The sequence below is a fragment of the Zalophus californianus genome, chromosome 17, assembly GCF_009762305.2.
Source record: "Zalophus californianus isolate mZalCal1 chromosome 17, mZalCal1.pri.v2, whole genome shotgun sequence".
Taxonomy (NCBI): Eukaryota; Metazoa; Chordata; class Mammalia; order Carnivora; family Otariidae; genus Zalophus; species Zalophus californianus.
In genome coordinates, this window is record NC_045611.1 from 17535182 (window position 1) to 17560060 (window position 24879).

Below are 24879 nucleotides of genomic sequence, written 5' to 3' on the forward strand. Positions count from 1 at the left end.
AGAGAGAGAGAGAGCAAGAGCAGGAACACAAGCAGGGGGAGTGGGAGAGGGAGAAGCAGGCTTCCCGCCAAGTGGGGAGCCTGATATGGGACTCGATCCCAAGACGCTGGGATCACGACCTGAGCCGAAGGCAGACGCTTAACGACTGAGCCACCCAGGCGCCCCAAATACACAATATTTTAAAAATACACAATATTTAGGGGCGCCTGGGTGGCTCAGTCGTTAAGCATCTGCCTTCGGCTTGGGTCCTGGTCCCAGGGTCCTGGGATCGAGCCCCACACCGGGCTCCTTGTTTGGCAGGAGGTCTGCTTCTCCCTCTCCCACTCCCCTGCTTGTGTTCCCTCTCTCGCTGTCTCTCTCTTTCTGTCAAATAAATAAATAAAATCTAAAAAAAATACACAATATTTATAAATTGAATTATTATTCTCTATTTTTTTAAAGATTTTATTTATTTATTTGAGAGAGAGAATGAGAGATAGAGAGCACAAGAGGGAAGAGGGTCAGAGGGAGAAGCAGACTCCCTGCTGAGCAGGGAGCCCGATGTGGGACTCGATCCCGGGACTCCAGGATCATGACCTGAGCTGAAGGCAGTCGCTTAACCAACTGAGCCACCCAGGCACCGCTATTATTCTCTCTTTAAAGAACTCAATTCCCTAAAGTACTACCCTCTGACTGCTCAGTGAGGAAGTACCTCCATCATCAGGTTTCTTTCTTTCTTTTTAAGTAGGCTCCCCACCCAGCGTGGAGCTCAACTCGAGGCTTGAACTCATGACCATGAGATCAAGATCTGAGCTGAGATCAAGAGTCGGATGCTTAATCTACTGAGTACCTTCCATTGTCAGGTTTCTGAATGTCCAACTTTTGTCCCCAGTAGATTCACAAGGTAGTTCTCCTTTCTCCTTTCTACATCTTGTTAATTGACTGAACACCTGCCATTTACTAGCTGTGAGATCCTGAGCAAATTATTTACCTCTCTGCCTCAATCTCCCCATTTATAGAATGAGGACAATAAGGGCACGTGGTTGGCTCAGTTGGTAGAGCATGCAACTCTTAATCTCAGAGTCATGAGTTCAAGCCCCATGTTGAGCATGGAGCCTACTTAAAATAGAATAAAAAAATACATTATATAGAATGGGGACAATAGAAGAACCTATCCCATTAAGGTTGTTGTGAGGATTGAATTAAAATGCTCAGCACACAGTAAGCATTAAATAGATATTTGCTAAGTGTGTTCTTTCTTCTGGAACACTGGGGTCATCCCAACTGCCTCCCACCCTGTCCCCTCTCTAAAGGGCTGTATTGGGTAGCTATTACTGTATAGTAAACCATCCCCAAACTCAGTGGCTTGAAACAATTGCTCATGAATCTGTGAGCCAGCTGAGCAATCCTGCTGACCCTAGCAGGTTCGCATAATCTCTACTGGGCCCATTCATGCAGCTACAGGCAGCCAGTAGGTTGCTGGGGCTGGTGAGTCTGGGATGGTCTCATCCCATGCGTCTGGCTTTTGGGTGGGTAGCAGGGGTGACTGTTGTGGGGATTAAACAAGGTTATGCAGGGAAAGGGCTGAGCACATGCAAGGTGCCCAGCGCACACAGAGCAAATATTCAACAAAGAGAGGTCATATTCTTAGCGCACAGGCCCATCCTGGGCTGTGCTGAATCCTACTTCTGCTTCCCAGGGCTGAGGAGATGGAAACCAGGCTAAACAGGACTATGATTTCAGATGGGGAACCATGAAATGGCAATTATAGAGTAAGAGCTTAATTATAGTTCTTTGGGGGAAAAAAGTGAGGAATGCAATCTGGTGGGGAGAGGGAAGGGGACAGGGGGGAGAGGCAAGCAGAGGGGAGAGAGAGAGGGAGGTCTCAAAAGGAAAAGCTAAGCCATTGGAAAGGCATCTCCCTTCATCCTCTAAAAAAATATTCATGATATTTTCCTTTCATGTTTTGTTGCTCTGCTTACAAAATCAGTGTGTGCTCACTTTAAGGAGTTTAAAAAATACATACACTGAGGGCATTATGCTAGGTCAAATAAGTCAGGAATGACAAATACCATCTGATCTCACTTATACATGGAATCTAAAAACAAAAACAAAACTGAACTCATAGATACAGAGAACACACACGTGGTTGTCAGAGGTGAGGTAGGCAAAATGGGTGAAGAGGGTCAAAAGGTACACACTTTCAGTTGTAAGGTAAATAAGTCTCAGGGCTGTAATGTACAGCATGATAATTATACTTAATACTGTATTGTAGGGGTGCCTGGGTGGCTCAGATGGTTGAGCATCTGTCTTGGGCTCAGGTCATGATCTCCAGATCCTGGGATCGAGCCCTGCGTCGGGCTCCCAGCTCAGCGGGGAGTCTGCTTCTCTCTCTCTCTCCCTCTCCCCCTCCCCCTGCTTGTGCTCTCTCTCTCTCAAATGAATAAATAAAATCTTTAAAAAAAATACTGTACTGTATATTTGAAAGTTGCTAAGGGAGTACATCTTAAAAGTTCTCATCCCAAGAAAAAAAATTTGTAACTACATCAACTGGGCTTATTTTGGTGATCACTGCATAGCATATACAAATGTTGAATCATTCTGTTGTATACCTGAAACTAATATAATGTTATATGTCAATTATATCTCAATAAAAAAATACATAGACTACTTCACCCATAATCCCATCAATCAGACATAATGGCTGATTTTTACATGAACCTCAGATGCATGAGCCCACACTGTCACAAATGCTTTATACTCCAGTGACTCACGTGACTCCCCCATGAGTAGGCATTGGTCTCCCCACTGCACAGGGGAGGGGTGGAAACAGGGACACAGAGAATGTAAGTAACTCACGCAGGGTGTCACATCTAGTAAACAGCAGAGTGTGGATTCAATCCAAGCTACCTAGGGCCAGAGGCCTTGCACGTCACCACTGGGTCACAGTACCACCTGGACGCAGCTGATGCTTGGTATACTACCCTCCACTTTCTTTCACTTTCAGGACATACCACTATTTTATTACTTTTTTTTTAAGATTTTATTTACTTATTTGATAGAGAGAGACAGTGAGAGAGGGAACACAAGCAGGGGGAGTAGGAGAGGGAGAAGCAGGCTTCCCGCGGAGCAGGGAGCCCAATGCGGGGCTCGATCCCAGGACCCTGGGACCATGACCTGAGCCGAAGGCAGACGCTTAACGACTGAGCCACCCAGGCGCCCTATTTTATTACTTTTAAAAGGCTATTTGAAAAAGCTTGTCTTTTTCCTATTTTATTTTTTAGTACTATTCCTAGAAGTGTTAGTTTATGTGCCTGTCTTCCTTTCCCTGCCTTCTTTAGTAATTTATAATTTTGATGTAATTTCAAACTTATTAAAAAGTTGCAAGAATAGTACAATAAACTCCCAGAAACTCTCTTACCTATATTAACCAGTTGTTTACCATTTGCATTATCATTTTCTCTATCCATATAAATATTTATATGGGCGTGTGCATTTTTCTGAACAATCTGAGATTAAATTGGAGACATCATGCCCTTTAACCCCTAAATACTTCAGTGGGAATTTCCTAAGAGATTCCCATCCATAACCACAGACCAATTAGGGCGTTTGATATTGCAACAGTACTATTATTAACAGTACTAATCTACAGTCCATATTTAAATCAATCAATCAGCTCTCTATATTTTTCCCAGGCCAGTATCTAAACTGGGATCTTGCTTTGCATGTAGTTGTCATATGGTTTTAACCTCCTCTAAAGGGGAATAGTGTCTCAGCCTTTTTCTTTCCTGACCTGGACATTTTTGATACAGTCCAGTTATTTTTACAAAACGTTCCTCAATTTAGTTTCTTTCCATTCTCTTTTTCTATGCAAATGTATATATACATACTTTAAAAATTAATATCATGGGGCGCCTGGGTGGTTCAGTCATTAAGCATCTGCTTTCAGCTCAGGTCGTGATCCCGGGGTCCTGGGATTGAGTCCCGCATCGGGCTCCCTGCTCAGCGGGGAGCCTGCTTCTCCCTCTCCCACTCCCTCTGCTTGTGTTCCCTCTCTCGCTGTCTCTCTCTGTCAAATAAATAAATAAAATCTTAAAAATATATATATGCATATAGATTCTGATCAGTGGGGCTGAAGTGGGGTGCTGGAATCTGTATTTTTAACAGATGCTCCAGATAATTTCTACGATCAGGCAATTTTGGGAAACAGTAGGTTCTGAGGGGACTGGAGCGGCGTGGACTCACTCCCTGGAGCCCCTGGGAGCAGCTGGGAGGGTCAGGTAACTCCACATGGAAATCATCATTTACCAAGCACCTACTAGGTATTGTGTACCAAGCTCAACATGTTCCTACAATATTGTTACAATGGTCCTAAGAGACAGATATTCTTCTTTTTTTTTTAAAGTAGGCTCCACGCTCAGGATTGGAGCCCAGCGTGGGGCTTGAACTCAGGACCCTGAGATCATGACCTGAGCTGAAATCAAGAGTCAGACGCTTAACTGACTGAGCCACCCAGGTGCTCCGAGACAGAGATTGTTGTCCCAGTTTTACTGATAGGCAACCTGAGGATCAGAGAGTTAAATGATTTGCCTGCGGGCATAGATAGCAAGATACACAGGCGTCTCTGATTTCCAGTCTGAAGAACTACCCTAAACGGACTGGTCAGAACACTCAGCTCGTCCATTAGGCTAGATCATCTTCGATGCAGGTGAGTACCCCTGTGCTCATCACTTTATAGTTTTCAGAGCCCTTTTAAAAAACAGCTTTATTAAGGTATCATTTACATATAAAACTTGTCCATGTGAAGCATGCAATTCGTTGGTTCTTAATATATTCACTGAGTTGGGTGACCATTACCATGATCCATTTTAGAACATTTCCATCACCCCAAACAGAAACCTCACGTCCATTTACAGTTACTCTCATTCCCTCCCCAGCCCCTTGGCAACCACTAATCTATTTTCTGTCTCCATGGATTTGCCTACTCTGGACATTTCATATAAATGCAGTCATACCATATGTGGCCTTTTTGTGTGTGGCTTCTTCCACCTAACATCATGTTTTTCAGGTTTGTCTCCGTTGAGGCACATTATCTGTTGCCAAACTTAATTACTTTTTATGGCTGAGTAATACTCCATTGGACGGATATATCGCATTTTATTTGTCTTCAGTTGAACGTTTGGGCCATTTCTACTCTTCGGCTATTCTGAATAATGCTGCTATGAATGTTTATGTACAGGTTTTTCATTTCTCTCGAACACATAGTGGAGTGGAGTGGAATTGCTGGGTCATACGGTGATTCTACATTTAATCATTTGAGCAACACTCAGGTTTTTTTCCAAAGTGGTTGTGCCATTTTATCTTTCTGCCAGCAGTGTATGAGGGTTCCTCTCAGAACACTTTTGTAAGTACAAACTTGGTTAATCCCCACAACAACCCCAGAGACAGACAGTCATCCTTACTTGTACCTTCCTGACGGGCAGAGAGGGGACGCGACTTCTCAGAAGACACCACCTATGAGGGTCCTGCGGGAGGGCTCTCAACCCTGGTACTGCCCTTTTCCTCCAAGAAACCTGATTCTGGGGCCAAGTCAGTGGGTTCTAGGGCTTTAAGAGGTGATGGGCAGAGAGGACTCTGTGGTACAAAACCTTGGAATGGAGATGGAAACTTCCAGGTTTGGGGATGGAGCCATCAAAGCCACTTCTGTTCGAGTTTTAACAGGCGACAGCTGGAGCCAAGTTCTGACTAATTAATGATGATCAAAGTGCTCTGAAAAGATGGAGTGCTCTGCAAACGCCAAGCATGAATTATTCACAGCTGGTCTTCTTAGCCGGAGGGGAGGAGGCTGCCCAGGAGAAGAAGAACCAGATGCCCTCACTTCCTCCTCATCTTGCATGAGCCTGCGCCCTCCCGTAGGACTCAGTTTCTCAGTCCAGAAAATGGGGCTGGGAGCTCTCATTCCTTTATGCTCCTTGGCCAGGACCTGCCAGAGAGGGGCTGGCGACCTGAGTCCTGTTCCCATCAAGGCAGTACATACCCGGGCTGCCTCCACCAAACAGTAAATAATAATAACAGCATCAACCCGTAGTTCAGAGGTTGGCAAACATTTTCCATAAAAGACCAGATTGTAAATATTTTAGGCTTTGCCGGCCTGCCACATTACTCATTTCTACCATTGTAGCTCAAAAGCACCACAGACAACACGTGAAAGAATGATGTGGCTGTTCAGTGAAACTTTATTTGTGGCCCACTGAAATTTGATGTCTATATAATTTTCACATGTTACAAAATATTATAATCCTTTTGATTTTCCCCAACCATTTAAAAACATTTTAAAAAACCCACATTCTTAGTTCCTGGACTGTATAAAACAGGTGCTGCCTCAAAATATGACATATAATTACTATTTGATCCAGCAATTCCACTCCTCTCTCCAAAAGAAATGAAAACATACGTCCATACAAAAATGTGTCCATCAAAGTTTAGAGCCGCACTATTTGCAACAGCCAAAAAGTAGAAGAAAAACACACCTGTCCATCAAGTAATGAACAGAGAAACAAAATATGGTATAGCCATACAATGGAATACTGTTCAGCTGTGAAAAGGAGTGAGTTTTATACGTGCTTAAAAACGTGCTGAGTGAAGGACAAAGGGCATACTGTAGGGTAACGTGGAGAGGAAATGTCTATAGCAACAGAAAGCATAGGAGTTGTTGCCTGGGGCTGAGGGGGTGTGGTGAGGGGCCTGGGGGTGGCGGCTGAAGTGCATTGGGTGTCCTTTGGGGTGATAAAATGTTCTAAAACTGATTGTGGTGATGGTAGCACAGTTCTGTGAATATACTAAAATCCACTGAAGCGTGTGTTTTAAATGGGTAAACTGCGTGGTAAGTCAATTAGGTCTCAATAAAGCCGTGGAAAAGGCATGATGAGAGGCACTGTCGTTTGCTGACCCCGGAGGCAGCCCGTCCTTGTTTAGCCTTTCACAAATCACCTTTCCTCCTGCTGTCACAAACAGCCAGGCATGAATACCTTCAACCCTGGAGAAAGCCAAGGCTCGAGAAGCAACTGACTTGTTCTAGGACACAGGTGACCAATGGTGAGGTGTGAGCAGAACCCAGTCTTTAGACTCCCTCTCTAGTGCTGACTGCAGCCCTGATCTTCCTAGTTACATTCTGAGCCGAGGTAGTCACTCCTCCAAGCCCCAGGGGAGCGGAGATGACAGGAGCAGACCCCTCCCTAGACCTGTCCCTCCCTGTTCTCACTCCTCTGCCTCGCCCCCTCTCCCTCCTTTCCTTCCCAGCACTCCTGAGCAAGGCTTTCCTCCTTATGCCTCACCCAGGGTGCTGGGAAGGCAGGGAAAAGACGGGGGCTTCTCCAGAAATTCAGTCCGTATGACATATCTGGAAAAGGGCCCAGGAGGGGTGAGGAATGTGTCTAACGTTGTATAGTTGATACCTGACCCTTGATTTCCTTGACATGAGTTGAAAAGAGAGAGGATTTGGGGTTGGGGTAGGATCTGAGGTAAGCAACAGCTCCATCCTATTCCTGATTCTGTTCCTCACAATGCTCCCAACCCCAACATCTCCTGATTTTATTTTCCAAAGGCCTCAACCACTACAAGGGGGCTAGGGTGGAGAATCTTCTTAAAAAAATTAACTGTAGAAAAATCAGGAAATAAAAGTAAATAAGGATCACGTTGGTCTCACTCCCCAGGAGTAAATATGCAAGTGACCTTGGGGAATATTTTGTGGTGGCTCTGGAGCTAGCCACCAGAGTTCAAATCCTGGGTTCGATACTTACCATCTGTGTGATCCTGGGCCATTCATTTCATCTCTTGAACTCAGTTTCTTCACCTGTAAAATGGGAATAACAACAGCACATACTTAAATTGTTGTGTGAGAATTAAGTGAAGTTGTAAAGCACTAAAAACAGTACATGGCCCATAGCAATACATTAATGCATTTTCCTAGAGTTCTCTACTCACATATATATTTTCTTTTTTTTTTTTTAAGATTTGTATTTTTATTTATTTGACAGAGAGAGACACAGTGAGAGAGGGAACACAGACAGGGGGAGTGGGGGAGGGAGAAGCAGGCTTCCTGCCAAGCAGAGAGCCCGATTCAGGGCTCGATCCCAGGACCCTGGGACCATGAGCCGAGCCGAAGGCAGATGCTTAACAACTGAGCCACCCAGGCGCCCCTTCTTTTTTTTTTTTTAAGATTTTATTTATTTATTTGGCAGAGAGAGACACAGCAAGAGATGGAACACAGCAGGTGGAGTGGGAGAGGGAGAAGCAGGCTTTCCGCTGAGCAGAGAGCCCAATGTGGGGTTTGATCCCAGGACCCTGAGATCATGACCTGAGCCTAAGGCAGATGCTTAACGACTGAGCCACCCAGTTGCCCCTCACATATATATTTTCTTTACAAAAAGGATATCATTCTGGATCCACTATGGATCTCTCCCCCCATCTTAAGTGAATTATTAAAATTTTTCCATAGCATTAGAAATCCTATAGAATATCTTTCTTAAGATAGCATATGTAGTATTCCATCTCCTAAAGTGGGATATTTAGGAGTGATTTTTTTTAACCCCCAACCACCAAACACGTTTCTCCTTGCCTTTCATCAATTCCTGCTTCAGGACAAATTCCTAGGAAATATGCTGAGTCAAAGGGTGTGCAGGTGTTGACGGCTTTTGGCACATAATGGTCAAACTGCCATTTAGAAAGGTTGAGAACTAGTTTCACTTGCACCAGCTGGAAAAAGAAGGCCCTGTTCTCTCCAGCGTCTTGCCTCCTATCATTTAGAAACATTACCAATTTGGCCCAGAAGTGCTGTTTGCTGTCTTATTCTGATTTGCAGTCCAAGCTCTTCCTAATGGTGCTCAGCTTCAGCATCTGCTCAACCCCATAATCCCTGTGGGTGGTCCTGGGTTGGTAATCAACCTCCCAGAACCAGGAGTCTTAGTAATAGTCCCTGAGTATTAGATTGCTAAAATGAGATGATAGACCTAAAAACCCAACCTAAGGCCCAATTCTCATTATTTGAAACACTGAGATTTCAGAAACAGGGATGAAGAGCCTGTTTCAGAAACAGCATTTCAGAAAAGCCCTGTAGGTAACTGTGGTGCCTAGGGGGAAACTGGCCTAGGATGGGGAAGTCTTCCCAATCAGAAAAAGTCAGAAACATCTAATGGAAAAATGGGTGAGGAACATGGACAGATAATTTAGAGAGGTAACTTAAATGGATGCTAGTATACGAAGAGATGTTCACATTCATTAGCTATTGGGGAAATCCAAGCTAAAAGAAGGAGGAGATACCAATTTGGGTCGGCAAACATTAGGAAGTTGGAAAACACCACGAAAACATTAGAAAGTTGGAGAAAATGGGGCTCCCATGGACTACTTCGGAGTGTAAAATACCCTGAAACCCAGCAATTTGAGGCAAATATCCTGGGGATCTTCCTACATAACCAAGGGTGTTCTCTGCTACCGTTGCTTGTGGTAGCTGGGAATAGGAGATAAACAAATAACCCTCGATGGGAACAGGTATGTGAAGTATGGAATATTTTGGAACTATGGAATAATTATGCAGCAGTTCAAAACAATGAACCAGACCAGGGGTCTACGCACAAAGGCCAATGGGCCAAGTATGACTTATCACCTGTTTTTGTGCAGCTTGGCTCATGAGCTAAGAATTATTATTACATTTTTAAATGGTGGGGGGAAAATCAGAAGAATATTTTGTAACACATAAAAATTCTATGAAATTCAGGGGCGCCCTGGGTGGCTCAGTTGGTTAAGCGTCTGCCTTCAGCTCAGGTCATGATCCCGGAGTCCTGGGATAGAGCCCTGCATGGGGAGCCTGCTTCTCCCTCTTCCTCTGCCCATCCCCTTCACTTGTTCTCTCTCTCTCTCAAATAAATAAATAAAATCTTAAAAAAAAAGATATTTATTAAACAGAGTTGGGGAGGAGGGGAGTCTTACACAAACCAACTATGAGAGTGAACTGTGATAATTAATTCAACTCTCTTTACTCAAGCTCCCCTTTCCCCCCAAAAGAGGGAGAGAGATTGAGAAAACAGGTTCTTTGTCCAAGATCACAAGAACCCAGCCTCCCTAACCGAGTCTGTCTCTCTCCGACAACCCTCATTCAATTCAGGGTTGACCTGCAGAGTCTTCAGAGAGCTCCAGTTCCTGGTTAAGTAGGGAAGATTTTTGCCTGCGGGAAGGGGTGTGGGGACCAGCAGAACCAGCCTGGGAAGAAAAGGCTTAGTTATTACCCAAATAGTGGTGTTAGTGGATTGCTCACCCCTCCTGCCAGGGTTCTGCCTGCTCTGGAGACAAAGGACTCTCACAGCCCAGAGCCCCGTGAACACCCCCAAGTCCAGCCTCTTGGTGGTTGGACTGAAACTCTCATTTAAAAAAAATATATATATCCTGTGGCTCTAGGCCTTGTGACTTCTTTTATTTCTTTCTTTTAATCTTCATAAGCTGGCCAGCTAAGAACCGTTATTTCAAGATGCCTAGAGAAGTGAGTTGAATAGATTGTTTTACCTCCCTGTGAAGTCACTCATTCATCCACTCAGCAAAGACTTACTGAGGACCTACTATGTGCCCGTGCTGGGGATACAGCAATGACAAAGTGGGCAAAACCCCTGTCCTCATGAGAGCTCAGAGTAATGGGAACAAACATCAGACAGCAAACAAACAAACCAAAAAAGTAAAGATAAGGTAAAAAGGGGTGAAGGAAAGTTATTTCGTTATCTGGGAAAACTTGTATTTGAACTGAGACCTGAAGGTGAGAAAGAACCAGCTCACTGAAGAGCAATTTTGGAGAAGAAACAGCAGGTGTAAAGCCCTCTGGTGGGAATCAATGGGCTGTGTTTGTGCAGATGAAGGAGGCAGGCAGGGCTCAGATCAGATAGTCACTCCTAGCTATTTGTCAAGAGTCTGGAATTTATTTTGAGGATCCGATGAAACCCGCTTCACTATCATTAATTATATGACCTCAGGCAAGTTACTTCACTCCTCTGAGCCTCAGTTTATCTATCTATAAAGTAGGATTAATTATAACTCATTCATTGTAGTGGGCAGCCTCTAAAGTGCCCCCCAACAACCGTGCGTCCTGGTGTTCATACCCTGTGAATGTGGGCTGATTCACTTCTAACCAGTACAAGATGGCCAGAGTGATGGTGTAATCATTTCCTCTTCCTATTGGAAAAAATCACCACAAACTTTGTGGCTTAAAACAGCACAAAGCTACAACCTTGCAATCCTGGAGGTCGGACATCGACATGGGTTTTCCTGGGCTAAAGTCAAGTTGTCAGCAGGGCTGTGTTGCTTCTGGAAGTTTCCAGGGGGAATCCGTTTCCTTGTCTCTTCCAGCCTGTAGAGGATGCCTGAGTTCTTCAGCTCACGGCCCCTTCCTCATCTTCACAGTGCATCACTCCACTGCTCCCATGCCACGTCTGCCTTTTTGTCACCAACTGTTCTGCCTGCCTCCTTCCCTGAAAAGGACCCTGTCATTACATTGGGCCCATGGGGCCAATGCAGGATAATCTCCCCCACTTTAATGAAATCCTTAACTTAATCTGCTAAATCTCTTCGCCATGTCAGGAACATATTCACAGGTTCTAGGGATTAGGGCTTGGACATCCTTGGGGACCATTATTTTGTCTGCCGCAGATGGTATGTCACTTTTGTGATTAGGTAATAAAGGACAGTGTCTTTTGTCTCAAGTGCTGTTGTCCCCTCCCTCACTCTTTTCTCTTTTTCTTTCTTTCTCTTCCCTGCCTCACTTCCACTCTCTCTCTCCCTTCCCCCCTTCTTTCTTTTCGTGCTCTCATCACTTTGGGGGAAGCCAGCTGCCATGACATGAGGCAGCCCTGTGGAGAGGCCCATGTGGCTAGGAACCGAAACTCCCGGCCAACAGCTGGTGAGGATTGAGGTCTGCCAACAACCATGTTTGTGAGCTTGGAAGTGGGTTCGACAGCCCCAGCCAGGCCTTGTGACGGCTACAGCCCTGGCCAATAGCTTGACTGCAGTCTCATGGGGAAACTTGAGTTGAACCACCCAGCTAAGCAGCTCCTAGATGCATGACCCTCAGAAACCATGTGAGTGACTGTTTGTGGTTGAAGCTGCTAAATCTGGGGGGTAATCTGTAATGCAGTAATAGATAACAGGTCCATTCATTTGCTGATTTAGCGTATATGTATTAAGTGCTATACTATGTACCAAGTTGTTTGAGGTGCTGGGAATACAACACTGAATAAAGCAGAGAAAAATCTCTGTTCTTATGGAGTTTACATACTATTGAGGGGAGACAGACAGTAAAACATAGTAAGCCAGTAAGTTACAGGATCTGTCAGAAGGTGACAGTTGCTCTGAGGAAAAAGTAGAGCAGAATAAGGGGGATAAATTAGTCAAGGAAGGCTTTGCTGGAAAGGTGATCTTTGAGAAAAGACCTGAAGGAGGAGAGGGAGGAAACCATGCCCTTCATGGGGAAGAGTATTCCAGGTGCAGGGAACAGCAAGTGCAAAGGTCTTGTGGCAGGACAATGCCACGCTCTTTAAAAAGGCAGTATGGAGGGGCGCCTGGGTGGCTCAGTCATTGGGCGTCTGCCTTCGGCTCAGGTTGTGATCCCAGGGTCCTGGGGTCGGGCTCAAATAAATAAATAAAATCTTAAAAAAAAAAAAAAGGCAGTAGGGAGGCCAGTATGACTGAAATGTACAAAGGGCAGAGAGGTGGCAGATGATGAGAGAAATGAGGTGACGATTAAAGTCAATTATGTGTGTTAAGCTTTTTGAACCTAGTAGTTGCTTAATAAATTAAAGCCTTTTTTTTTTTTTAAAGGTTTTATTTATTTGACAGAGCGAGACACAGCGAGAGAGGGAACACAAGCAGGGGGAGCGGGAGAGGGAGAAGCAGCCTTCCCGCGGAGCAGGGAGCCCGACGTGGGGCTCGATCCCAGGACCCTGGGATCGTGACCTGAGCCGAAGGCAGACGCTTGACGACTGAGCCACCCAGGCGCCCCTGTTCATTTATTTTCTGAAGTAATCTCTACACCTAATGTGGGGCTCAGACTCACAACCCTGAGATCAAGAGTTGCATGCTCTAATGACTGAGCCAGCCAAGTGCCTGCTATACACGATGGTTCTAAATATGTGAAATACCCTCAGAACACAAAAAAGGAGCGCCCATTTAACCATGACCCACTCTAAGAAATGAAAGTCAACAGCTGTGAGTGGAGCCCCCTATGTGCCTTTCCCTATCCTATGCTCTGCCCCGAACATCTCTCCTGAATGGTGTTGATCATTCCTATACACGGCTTTACGGCTTTACTCTGTATGCATGTATCCCTAGACGATCTCTAGCACTGTTTTTCAGGAAATAAATAAATAAATCTGATAAGGGATGAATATCCAGAATATATAGAGAACGCCTAAAAGTCAACAATAAAAAACCAAATAGCCTCAAAATGCGCGGAGGACTTGAACAGACATTTCTCCAGAGAAGATACACGAGTGGCCAAAAAGCACGTGAAAAGGTGTTCAACATCACTAACAATTAAGGAAATTCAAGTCAAAACTACAAAGAGACCGCCTCACGTCGGTTAGGATAGCTACTGTTACTATTAGAAAACGAGTGGGGGGCGCCCGGACGGCTCAGTCAGTGAAGTAGCTCTTCTATTCCGCTCAGGTCGTGATCTTAGGGCCCTGGGACTGGGCTCCACACTCAGTGCGGAGTCTGCGTGAGGATCCTCTCTCTCTTTCTCTCTCTCTCGCGCAAATAAATCTTAAAAAGAAAAACGACAGCTGCTGGTGAGGATATGGAGAACTTGGAACACTTATGCACTGTTGGTGGGAATGTAAAATGGTATAGCCTCTGCGAAAAATAGTATAGAGTTTCCTCAAAAAATAAAAAAAATAGAATGAGTATATGACCCAGCAACTCTACTTCTGGGTAAATACCCAAAAGAAGTGAAAGCAGGGTCTTTAAGAGATATTTGTACACCCATGTTCACAGCAGCATTATTTGCAATAGCTAAAACACGGAAGCAACCTAAGTGTCCTTCAACCAATGAATGGACTACCAAAATGTGGTACGTACATCCCATGGAATATTATTTGGCCTTAAAAATGAAGGAGATTCTGCAATATGCTACACTGTGGATGAATCTTGAAAACATTATGCTATGTGAAATAAGCCAGTCACAAAAAGACAAATACTGAATAATTCCACTTACATGAGGTATTTAGAGTAGTCAAAATTATAAAGAAAGTATAATGGTGGTTGCCAGGAGCTGGGGAGAGGGGAGAACAGGGAGTTATTCCTTCATAGGTAGAGTTTCAGATTTACAAGATGAAAAGAGTTATCAGGATGGATGGTGGTAATGGGAGATGGGTGGGGATAGATGGTGGGGGGGATGGGGGTGAATGGTGGTAATGGCTACACAACAATGGATATGCATTTAATACTACCGAACTATATGCTTAAACATTAAGATGGCAAATTTTATGTTATGTGTATTTTAACACAATAAAAGAAAAAAGCAAATCCAGTATATGATATACATTATATTCCATATATATAATGGTAGCATTGGTATATCAATTGTATCACTCTATAATTTACTTTTTTTCACTTGACAGGTTATTTCTAAGATTTATCCAGCATGATAAATCTTCTTTTCATTCTTTTTTGCTGCTGTATAATAGTCCATTGCATGAATATATTACAATTTAAAATGTTTTAGAATTATAACCATGCCATTATCAATGCAACAAAATTATCAGTAATTTTTAAATATTATCTATACCTAACCCACATTAAAATCTCCCTAATTATCTCAAAGATGTCTTTTTACAATTAGTTCATTCAAATCAGGATTCACATAAGATCCACTCAATGTCTGTGGCCATATGTCTCTTAAATCTTTTATTCTAAAACAATCTTTTCTTCTCCTCCCCACACATACCGTAACACAGATTGTTAGAGAAAATGTGATATTTGTCTTACATCCTGGATTTAGCTGATTGCTTCTAATAGTGTCTTGATCCGATTCAGTTTTTTGGTGGGGAGATAAAAGGAAGGATAGGAAATTCACATATAGCCCAGTGGCCAAACTTAGTGTCACCAATATGGTACAAGTCTACAAGACAGGCTTCCTGATAATGATGTAATGGGAAATAGATAACAAGGCCTATGTAGGATTTTACCAAAAGGGATGTACCTGAATCTCACCATGAAGAATAAATAAGACAAGTTCAGATTGTGGAATTTTCTTTTTTTTTTTTTAAAGATTTTATTTATTCATTTGAGACACAGAGATACAGAGAGAGAGAGAGAGAGCGAGAGAGCATGAGCAGGGAGAGAGGCAGAGGGAGAAGCAGGCTCCCCGCTGAGCCAGGAGCCCGATGTGGGGCTCGATCCCAGGACCCTGGGATCACGACCCAAGCCGAAGGCAGATGCTTAACCATCTGAGCCACCCAGGCGCCCCAGATTGTGGAATTTTTTTACAACTTGCCTGGATTCTTCAAAAATGTCATGAAAGAAAAAATGAGATGAACACTGATAGGATCCTGGATCACAAACAAAACTACAGCTATCCAGGATATAACTAGACCAATTGGGGAAATTTAAATATGGAACTGTGTATCAATAGTGAAATATATCAATGTGCAGTTTCTTAGTGATAATAGCATTGTGGCTGTGTGGGAGAATATCCTTGTTCTTAGGAGATGCAGGCTTAAGTATTTAGGGGTAAAGTGTCAGAATGTCTCTGCAAGTAACTCTTACATAATTCAGCCAAAAATAAATTGTATGGGTGTGTATAAATAATTTGGTAAATTGTATTGACAATTGAACACAGATGAAAGGTGCAAGGATGTTTGCTAATTGCACAATTTTAAAAACATTTCTATTGGTCTGAAAATTTTTTAAAAGAAGTCGTGAGGAAACAAATACCCTTTGCTCTCAGAGCTGCTGGGCACCCCCTGCATTATTACAACAGGGGCGCCTTGGATTCATAGGTCTTAACAATAGCCGACATTGACGCCAATCTCCCTTCTTGCCGAGTACTCCCGCTCACCCACCCCAGTTGCAGGAGCCTTGGTTAGAGGCCTCAAAGGCCGGTATCATTCCACGCTGTGAAATCCCAAACACTGGAGAAGGAAGAAAGGGACAGGAAGGCTGACAAACAGGCTCACTCCCTCCAGGCTCTGCCTCGTCCATGGCGCCCTCCGCAGTCTGGCACCGCCCCCTGGTGGCCACCTGCATGCATGCGGCTCCCCCGCCAGGAGGTGGGCAGGGCCGTGCAGCCCTGGCTCCTACCACGACACTCCCGGAGAGAGCTCTCCCCACTGAAAGTTAGCGCCCCAATAATCCCAGCCTGTTCGCCCTGGGACTGCACATTTCTTTTTTAAATATTTATTCACTTAGAGAGAGAGAGAGAGCGCACGGGGAGGGGCAGCGGGAGGGAGAGAGAAACTTTAGCCGACTGCTCGCTGAGCTCAGAGCCCCATGTGGGGCTGGATCTCATGATCCTGAGATCATGATCTGATCCAAAACTAAGAGTGGGATGCTCAACTGACTGCACTACTCAGGGGACCCTAGGCCCGCACATTTTAAAGAACACCAACCAGGAGTCCAGCACGATGCAAAAAGTGCTTTACAGATGTTAACTCAGTTAATCCTCACAGCATCAGCCCTTACAGGGGGGACTATGGCAGCCCCCATTTTTTTTCTTTAAAGATTTTATTTGTCAGAGAGAGAGAGAGAGAGAGAGAGAAGGATACAGAGCACAAGCTGGGGGAGAGGCAGGCACAGGGAGAAGGAGAAACAGGCTCCCCCATGAGCAGGGAGCCGGATGCGGGACTCGATCCCAGGACTCTGGGATCACGACCTGAGCCAAAGGCAGACACTTAACCGACTGAGCCACCCAGGTGTCCCTGGCAGCCTCCATTTTAAGGACAAACTGAGAAGCAGAGAGGGGAGGTGAAGTGCACAAAAGACGGTACAGCTAGTGTCACATTTTCTAACTCAGGTCCAATGCTGTGCCCATTACAGCCCAGTTGCTTCCAATGATGATGTGATGATAATTACAACAAACTAGTGGCAAGACACATCTATAGTGCTATGAGCTACGCATTGTGCAACATTTTAACTCATTTAGTCCACAACAACCTTAGGGGGTAGGTTCTAGTAATGTGCCCATTTTACAGTTTAAGAAATTGAGGTACAGAGAGTATTAAGAAATTTGTCCCAGGTCACTCAAAAGAGCAAAGAGTATTGACTGGGAAGGCATCAGGGAGACTTGGAATTGTCCATTAGCTCTGTTCATAAATCTTTTGAGCACCTACTAGGTGCAGGACCCTGAGCTAAGACCTGAATGTGCAGCACAGAGGAGGACAAAACAATGCTATTATCTTAAAACATGAAAAAAATTGCAAAGAACAAATCTATTTACAAGGAATGTATTACTGACCACTTCCGGGGGAGAAGAGGATAGTTTAAGCACATACAAACATTGTCACTGCAACCTGCGAGCAGAGGTAACACACTGCTAAGTCCTAATTTCAGGCTTGGCTGAATACATGCTTTAAAGAAAAGTAAAAAGGCACTGCCATTCTCCTAAGAAATTCAGAAAAGGGGGGCGCCTGGGTGGCTCAGTCATTAAGCATCTGCCTTCGGCTCAGGTCCTGACCGAGCCCCGCATCGGGCTCCCTGCACTGGGGGAAGCCTGCTTCTCCCTCTCCCACTCCCCCTGCTTGTGTTCCCTCTCTTGCTGTGTCTCTCCCTGTCAAATAACTAAATAAAATTAAAAAAAAAAAAGAAATTCTGAAAAGGTGTAGCATTTTATCTTTTTTTTTTTTAAGACTTATTTATTTTTTTTAGCAGGGGGAGAGAGGCAGAGGGAGAGAATCTCAAGAGGACTCCACCTTGAGTGCAGGGCCCCATGTGGGGCTTGATCTCATGACCCGAGCCAAAACCAAGTGTCAGACGCTTAACTGACTGAGCCACCCAGCCACCCCTCTTCTCTTTTTCTTTTTTCTTTCCTTCCTTCTTTTTCTTTTTTCTTCATTCATTTCTTTAGAGAGCAGGGGAGGGGCAGAAGGAGAGGGAGAGAATCTCAAGCAGGCACTACCCCCAGCACGGAGCCCAACTTGGTGGGGCTGATCTCATGACCTTGAGATTATGATCTGAGCTGGAATCAAGAGTCAGTTGCTTAACCAACTGAGCCACCCAGATACCCCAGGAGTAGCATTTTAGACACAAATTAAAAATCACACTCCTAATACACAGAATCTGGTGATTCAATCTGACTTTCAGAGAATGCCATTTGACCACCACCTGCAACCAACTCCTCGCCGCCAAGCCTGGGGCCTGTACAGAGCAGCTGCTATGCGGGGCTCTGATTCCCCTCTCCCGTTCTAGGAAAGTCCGCGGCGCTCTTGCCTGGCCACCTACCCTCTCCCTTCTGTCCCAAACCTGCTGCTGCACGGGACTTCTTAGGAAGGCTCCAGACTTGGGCCTGCTGGTCCCTTGTCAGTCAGATACACCCCTTTCTTACCCCGGCAAGACCCCAGGGAGAAGGGGCCATCTCAAGAAGCCAGGTCTAGGGTGCCTGGGTGGCTCAGTGGCTAAGCGTCTGCCTTTAGCTCAGGTCATGATCCCAGGGTCCTGGGATCGAGCCCCGCATAGGGATCCCTGCTCAGCAGGAAGCCTGCTTCTCCCTCTCCCACTCCCCCTGCTTGGTTCATTCTCTTGCTGTCTCTCTCTGTCAAATAAATAAATAAAATCTTTAAAAAAAAAAAAAAAAAGAAGCCTGGTCTAGAGCCCACCACAAGGGCGCCCACACTACACTGTCGCTGCTGCTGGGACTGGAGCCCACTCTCAGGACCAGCCCGGCACCGCCCCTCCCTGCCAACGCACTTTGATTTTTTTTCAGCTTAAGTAGTCAAACAAAATACTTGTAGAAATTTTGTAGAAAAATGAAGAGCACAAGGTTTTATCTTCATAAAGAAAAACCACTTTATTAAGGTATTACTGACATACTTTAGCTGTACATAATGTATACAACATGCTGAGTTTGAGTATCATTTTTTTATTGAAACTGACATACAATGTTACAATGTTTTATTAGTTTCAGGTGTACAGCATATTGATTCAGGCCTAATCTCGATTAGTGTAGTCACCTATAACATATCACAATATTATAGACTATATTCCTTATGCTGTACTTTTCATTTCCCTATTTCATTTTTTTAAACGATTTTATTTATTTACTTGGGTGAAAGAGAGCATGAGCAGGGAGAGGGCAGAGGGAGAGGGAGAAGCAGACTCCCAGCTCAGCAGGGAGCCCGATGCGGGGCTCGATCCCAGGACCCAGGCACATGACCTGAGCCGAAGGCAGATGCTTAACCATCTGAGCCACCCAGGCGCCCCTCCCTGACTTATTCTATAACTGGAAGTTTGTATCTCTTAGTCTTGTCTGTTTTGCCCATCCCTGCCCCTACACCCACCCTCCACCTCCCCTCTGGCAACCACCAGTTTTCTCTGTATTTAAGGGTCTGGAGTATCATTTTCATTCCTGCTATTCTTGTTACTATTTTGGTCTATATCCTCCATGAAATGTTGTTTGGACATATTTGAGGAAGGGATAAGGCTAGAAAAATTGGCTAAGAGTTTGAATAAACTGGAGAAGAGTGCTTGAAAAACAAAACAAACAGAGCATCCTTAAAAGTAGCTGTATTTGATAACCTAGATTAGCAGTACTTAAAGTGTGGTCCCTGGACCAGCAATGTCAGCATCATCTGGAACTTTCTGGAACTACAAATGCTCTGGAACAGACCTGCTGAATAAGAAAATAGAAGGCTGGGGCCCAGAAATCTGTTTCAACCAGTGCTCCAAGAGATTCTCACATATGTTCAAATTTGAAAACCATTGTACTACACAATGACCAAATCTGTGAATTCAGTGACATTTAAAAAAATGAATTTATATTTCCCTAGTCATAACAGCATTTACTTGTATTTGAGGCATAGTGGAAAGAGGAGCCTAGTGTGGGGACACAGCTTTCCCACCCACCATCTCTCCTTGAAGTAACAGGTAGTATGAATTCGAAGCATCCAGATGGGCTGGGCAATGTCATGGATGTGGTTCCTCAATCCCCACCCCCCAAAGTGTTTTTGTTGTGAAACTGGAAAACAAATTTAAAGGGGAAAAGGACCAAAAATGTCCTTTCTGACAACCTGATTTGGCCTGGCTAAAGGTAGCAGTGGATGGCCATGGAGGAAAGGGTTCCTGTAACATGTGCGAGATCCTCCTTAACTGAGCACCCTGGAGCCCCCAGGAAGGGTTCCCAACCCTCTGTCCCTTGTTCTCTTCTCCCCATCCCTTTCTGCTCTCCTTTTGACCCCCCTAGGGCCCTTCTTCTCCAGTCCCAGATTTTTACTCCCCACCTTTCCCTGCACCCCACCCCCAACATAAGCTCCTGGGTCTGCAGTTGCTGACTCATCAGCACAGAGGTCATCACCTCCTTCTGAGCCCTACATGCCCCTTTAAGGACCTCAGTGGCAGAGGACTGAGATCATGCAGGTGAAGGAGGATGTGCAGAATCCTGCAGGGCCTGCAGGTGTTTCATAAAGCTCCCTAATATGGAAGCTGTTTTTGTCCCATGGAAGGGCCCCAAGTCCACAACCTTTGCAGACTTACCACTGCTGTTCTGCTCGGTTGTTGGGTCTTTGAGTCAGTGAAGTCACCCCCACCTCTGAATTGGATCCCTGAACCAAGAAATGCCATTGACCTGGCAAACTCTGGGGAATGTCACACATAACAGCGGAGGCAAAGGAGTGCTTTTCTCTCCCTGCCTTTGGCTCAGTTTCCTTGCTGGATTCCTGCCCCTTCGCCACCCACTCTGGTGGACACTGACTATTTTTGGGCAGGAGTGCGGTAGGCGAAAGCCACCTCTTTCCAGAAGTGTGGAACTGCTTCTAGGTTAGGTCGGAGATGGTGAGGCAGGGTGTCTGTGGCTGTGGCATCCTGGGATTTCTCTGGGCTAGAGTTGGCATCCAGCCCATTACCCTCTGGTTCAAGCCTGGGTCAAAGACGAAACTTCATCCCTCCAATGACCCCTCAAGGAAGAGTCAAATTGCCCACTGTGACTCCTCAGCTGGATTTGCTGCATTTGTGGCTGTTCAGGAGGCTCTTGACAAGTTCTTTCTCACCTTCTGAATTAGTATTTTTTTTTTATTTTGCTCTATCCATTAGCTTGTTAGATACCTGTGGCGTTTTGTTTCGACCATTCTTCCAGTATTTTCTCTGCAAAGGTAAAATGTCTTTTTTTCCCCTTTTGCTGTTTTTAATGTTTTCTAGTCTTTTGTTTTTCAACTGTTTTACAATGCTGTGACTAGGTACTGTCAACTGTCCCTCTGGGAGAGGAGGCATGGAGAATGTTGGGCTTATCTCAGTGAGCTCCCATTCTCTTTGATATCTTGGATCCTCAATTCCTGGCTGCTCTGGGAGCTCTCCATTGCTTTCAAGTATATATACACACACACACACACACACACACACACACACAAATATATATGTATACAATATATATACACATATATACTATATATATACAAATGTATATATATAAACATAAATAATATATATATTTGTATTTTATCCAGCTCTTCTAGCTATTTCTAGTAGAAATGTTAGTTTATGACAAGCTATTTTGTTATAGCTAGCAATGGAAGCATCACTGTCTTGGATTTTAATTCTGTATGTTTAAAGACATAAATATCATTATTGTTTTATACAGTTAATCATTTATTCACATTTGACCACTTTCTTTGGGCTTTATTCCTTCTTGTGTCTCTGACCATCCATCTGGGATTATTTTCCTTGTGTACGAAATACAGTGTTTAGAATTTCCTTTCCTTAGTTAGGGTCTGCTCATGATGAAATTCCTGTTTTTATTTATTTTTATTTTATTTATTTTTATTTAGAAATTCCTGTTTTTAGTTTTATAAAAGGCACTTGTGTCTCCATTCCTGAAAATATTTTTGCTATACAGAGTTCTAGGTAGGCACATATTTTAAGTACAATGAAGATATCATTCCTCATTCATATGGCTTTTATTAATGCTATTGGGAAGTCAGATGTTACTTCTCTGAAGTTAACTGATCTTTTTGTCTAATTGCTTATAAGATTTTACTTACCCTCTATATTCTGTTGTTTCACCATGATGTATATAGTTGTGGATTTATTTTTATTTATCCTCTTCTAGTTTCATTGGGTTTCTTGAACCTATAGCTTGGTATGTCTTTCATCAGTTCTGGAAAACTCTTAGCCATTAACTCTTCAAATATTTCTTATAGTTTTTATTTTCCTCTGGGAATCTGGTTAAACTTATGTTGGACTTTCCTGCCCAATGATTTCATGTGTTTTACTTAGTCTTGTTTCTGACTCTTCTGTCTCTTCATCTCACTGTCTCTGCCCACCAGGTTCTGGACAATTTCTTCTTACCTATATTCCAGCTGATTAATTATTTTGTGTAATTTGCTGTTAAACACAGTTTTTTAAAATTTTAATTAGCTATTTTTTAATGTTTGGTCACTTTTCCAAATCTGGTATGTCAATTTCTTAAGCCTTCTTGGTTTTGTAGTTATTTTCTAGCTTGTTTTTTCTCTCTTTAAAAATATGAAAAACTGCTATTTTATTCTTTCTCTGATAAATCTAGAATCTGAAATTTTCGTGTATTTGTTTTCTGTTATTTCTGCCTGTTTTTTCATGATGTCTTACTTCCTTATCTGGTTATCTTTGAGAATGTGCTGGAAGTTACTAAGGGGGTGTATGTGAACACTCTGATGTCTGACATGACAATACCTTTCCCTAAAGTATTTCTATAAGGTACTATATTTTCATTTGCTTCTGTCAACACCTGGGCACACCGCTAGTCTGGTCCATACTGAAGGCTCAGGTTCCTTACACCTCCAAGATAACATGAATTTGGGATACATGTCTATGCCAGGGTTTGTCTCCAGTTCAACATTTTCTTCAGGGTACCTTCATTTGTGGGGTCCCTGTTCAAATGTGGGGTGATTCTTCAGACTCCCAGCTTTCAGCACTTTTATACTTTTGTTGAGAGATAGCGAGCAGGAGAGGGGCAGAGGGAGAATGAGAGAGAGAATCTTAAGCAGGCTCCAAGCCCAGCATAGAGCCTGATGTGGGGCTCGATCTCACAACCCTGAGATCATGACCTGAGCCAAAATTAAGAGTTGCACGCTTAACCAACTGAGCCACCCAGGTGTCCCTATACTTGTACCCCTTATACTGCAAGTCCACCAACCTTACAGCTGGGATTCTCAGGTGTCTCTTTCCATCAGCACAGGCCTTCTGGCAAAAGCAGTTTAAGTGATGGGTTTACGAACTCAGTCTCTTGCTTCTCCTAGAGTTTGAGTCCTAATTCTTCACTCTCTTGTTAGTTCTTAGAACGCTGTCGTTTCTCAACATTCCAACCAGCTTAGGGTATACTCCATGGAAGAGGTGGCCCTAATTACCTAGACCACCATTATTGGGAGTGTGGCCCTTCACTTAAGGCTTCATCATTTTCACTCCAGCCTACCTGCCCAGCACCGCTCCTATCCAGAATAACGGAGCGGAAAGGCGGAGGGAGAAAGAGGAGATGGTGTCTCTGTTTTTAAGAGCTTCTTTCAGTGCAGTAGAAACACATTTCCTCGGGAAAACCCACACTTTTTCATAGAAATAAGATATGGTTACCTGGAGTTTCTCCACTTACCTAGACAATTTCATATGATTCAACTTATCCCCATTTTGTTGGGTAGGTCACATGACAGGAGGTGGCAGTGCCCAGCCTCTGGGCAAAGCGCGGGAGAAGAGGGGCGGGGCCCGGCCTGGGGTGTTCTGGCCATGGGATACCGGAGCCGGACGCTGGGCGCACGTCGCACACCCAGCCAAACTCTTGCTCATCTGCGCTCTGTGCACAAGCACACGCAAACTGGAACTGAAGGAACGGGTGCCACAACCTCACTCCTCTCCAAGCGAGGGAGTCAGCGGCAGATGACGTCAGCTACGGGGGCGGAAGTGCGCCACCGCTAAGACTTTCGGGGAATGTAGTCTCCAGCCGCGCCGCGCAACCCGGGCACTCGGAGGCCTCGGGTTCGCGGGCGTGCGGACCGCGCCTCCCACCTATCGCTCGTGCAATGTTGGGGGATGCAAGTGGGCTTCCTTTGACACCTCTTTAAATGGAATACCCAGCTCTTCCTGTTATTAATTCGAAATTTGGTGGTACAAACCCTTTTAACCCGTGTGGTGTCATTAGTAAGTGGCCTTCTTACCCCGCGACGCTCTCAGATTCCCCATTAGGATCCCTTAACCTAAGGGAAAGCAAATTTGCGCTTACTTACGGATATTGAAACTTAGTCTAGGCCGCTTTAAAACTCCAAACTCATACCTTATTCTCAGATGCCCGAACGCCCTGGCCGCTTTTCCGCGTGTGTGTCAGGGGAGAATGAAGGAGAAAGAAGGTGCAGGTCCGCCAGGATGGTCCTGTTCAGGGGCCGGTGGCTTGCCGGGCAGAAGTCTCCTCACTGGTTAGACGCGTGGCTGTCTGTCATCGCAGCCCCAAGTGTTCATTTACAGCAGGGCAGTCTCCTTTCTCTTTGGCCCCATGCAGTTCTCACCTATAACCCCTCTCCAGGTGGGTCATCACCTAGCAGCCACTAGGACACAGCCCTATGGCTCCTGCCACCCTAACTTCCTTCCTTTTTTTGGGAGCCCCAGGCACATAGTTTTCGAGCACCACTCCAGCTTCTCGTTTGGTTAGCTCCCCATTCATTCTCAAGGCTCTTGGTTTCGACCATCACTTACATGGTCAGCTCTTCA

At 44.5% G+C, this 24879-nt stretch overlaps 1 long non-coding RNA gene across 1 annotated transcript in view; it reads right to left on the minus strand.

The window, feature by feature from the left end:
- Positions 1–23807, minus strand: part of LOC113936032 — a 49830-nt gene extending 26023 nt beyond the window's left edge. The window contains exons 1-2 of the long non-coding RNA XR_003524184.1: positions 23774–23807; positions 7779–7831 (exon numbers count right to left, since the gene is read on the minus strand). This is a non-coding gene — a long non-coding RNA (uncharacterized LOC113936032). The remainder of the gene's footprint in view (positions 1–7778; positions 7832–23773) is intronic.
- Positions 23808–24879: the final 1072 nt, after the last annotated feature.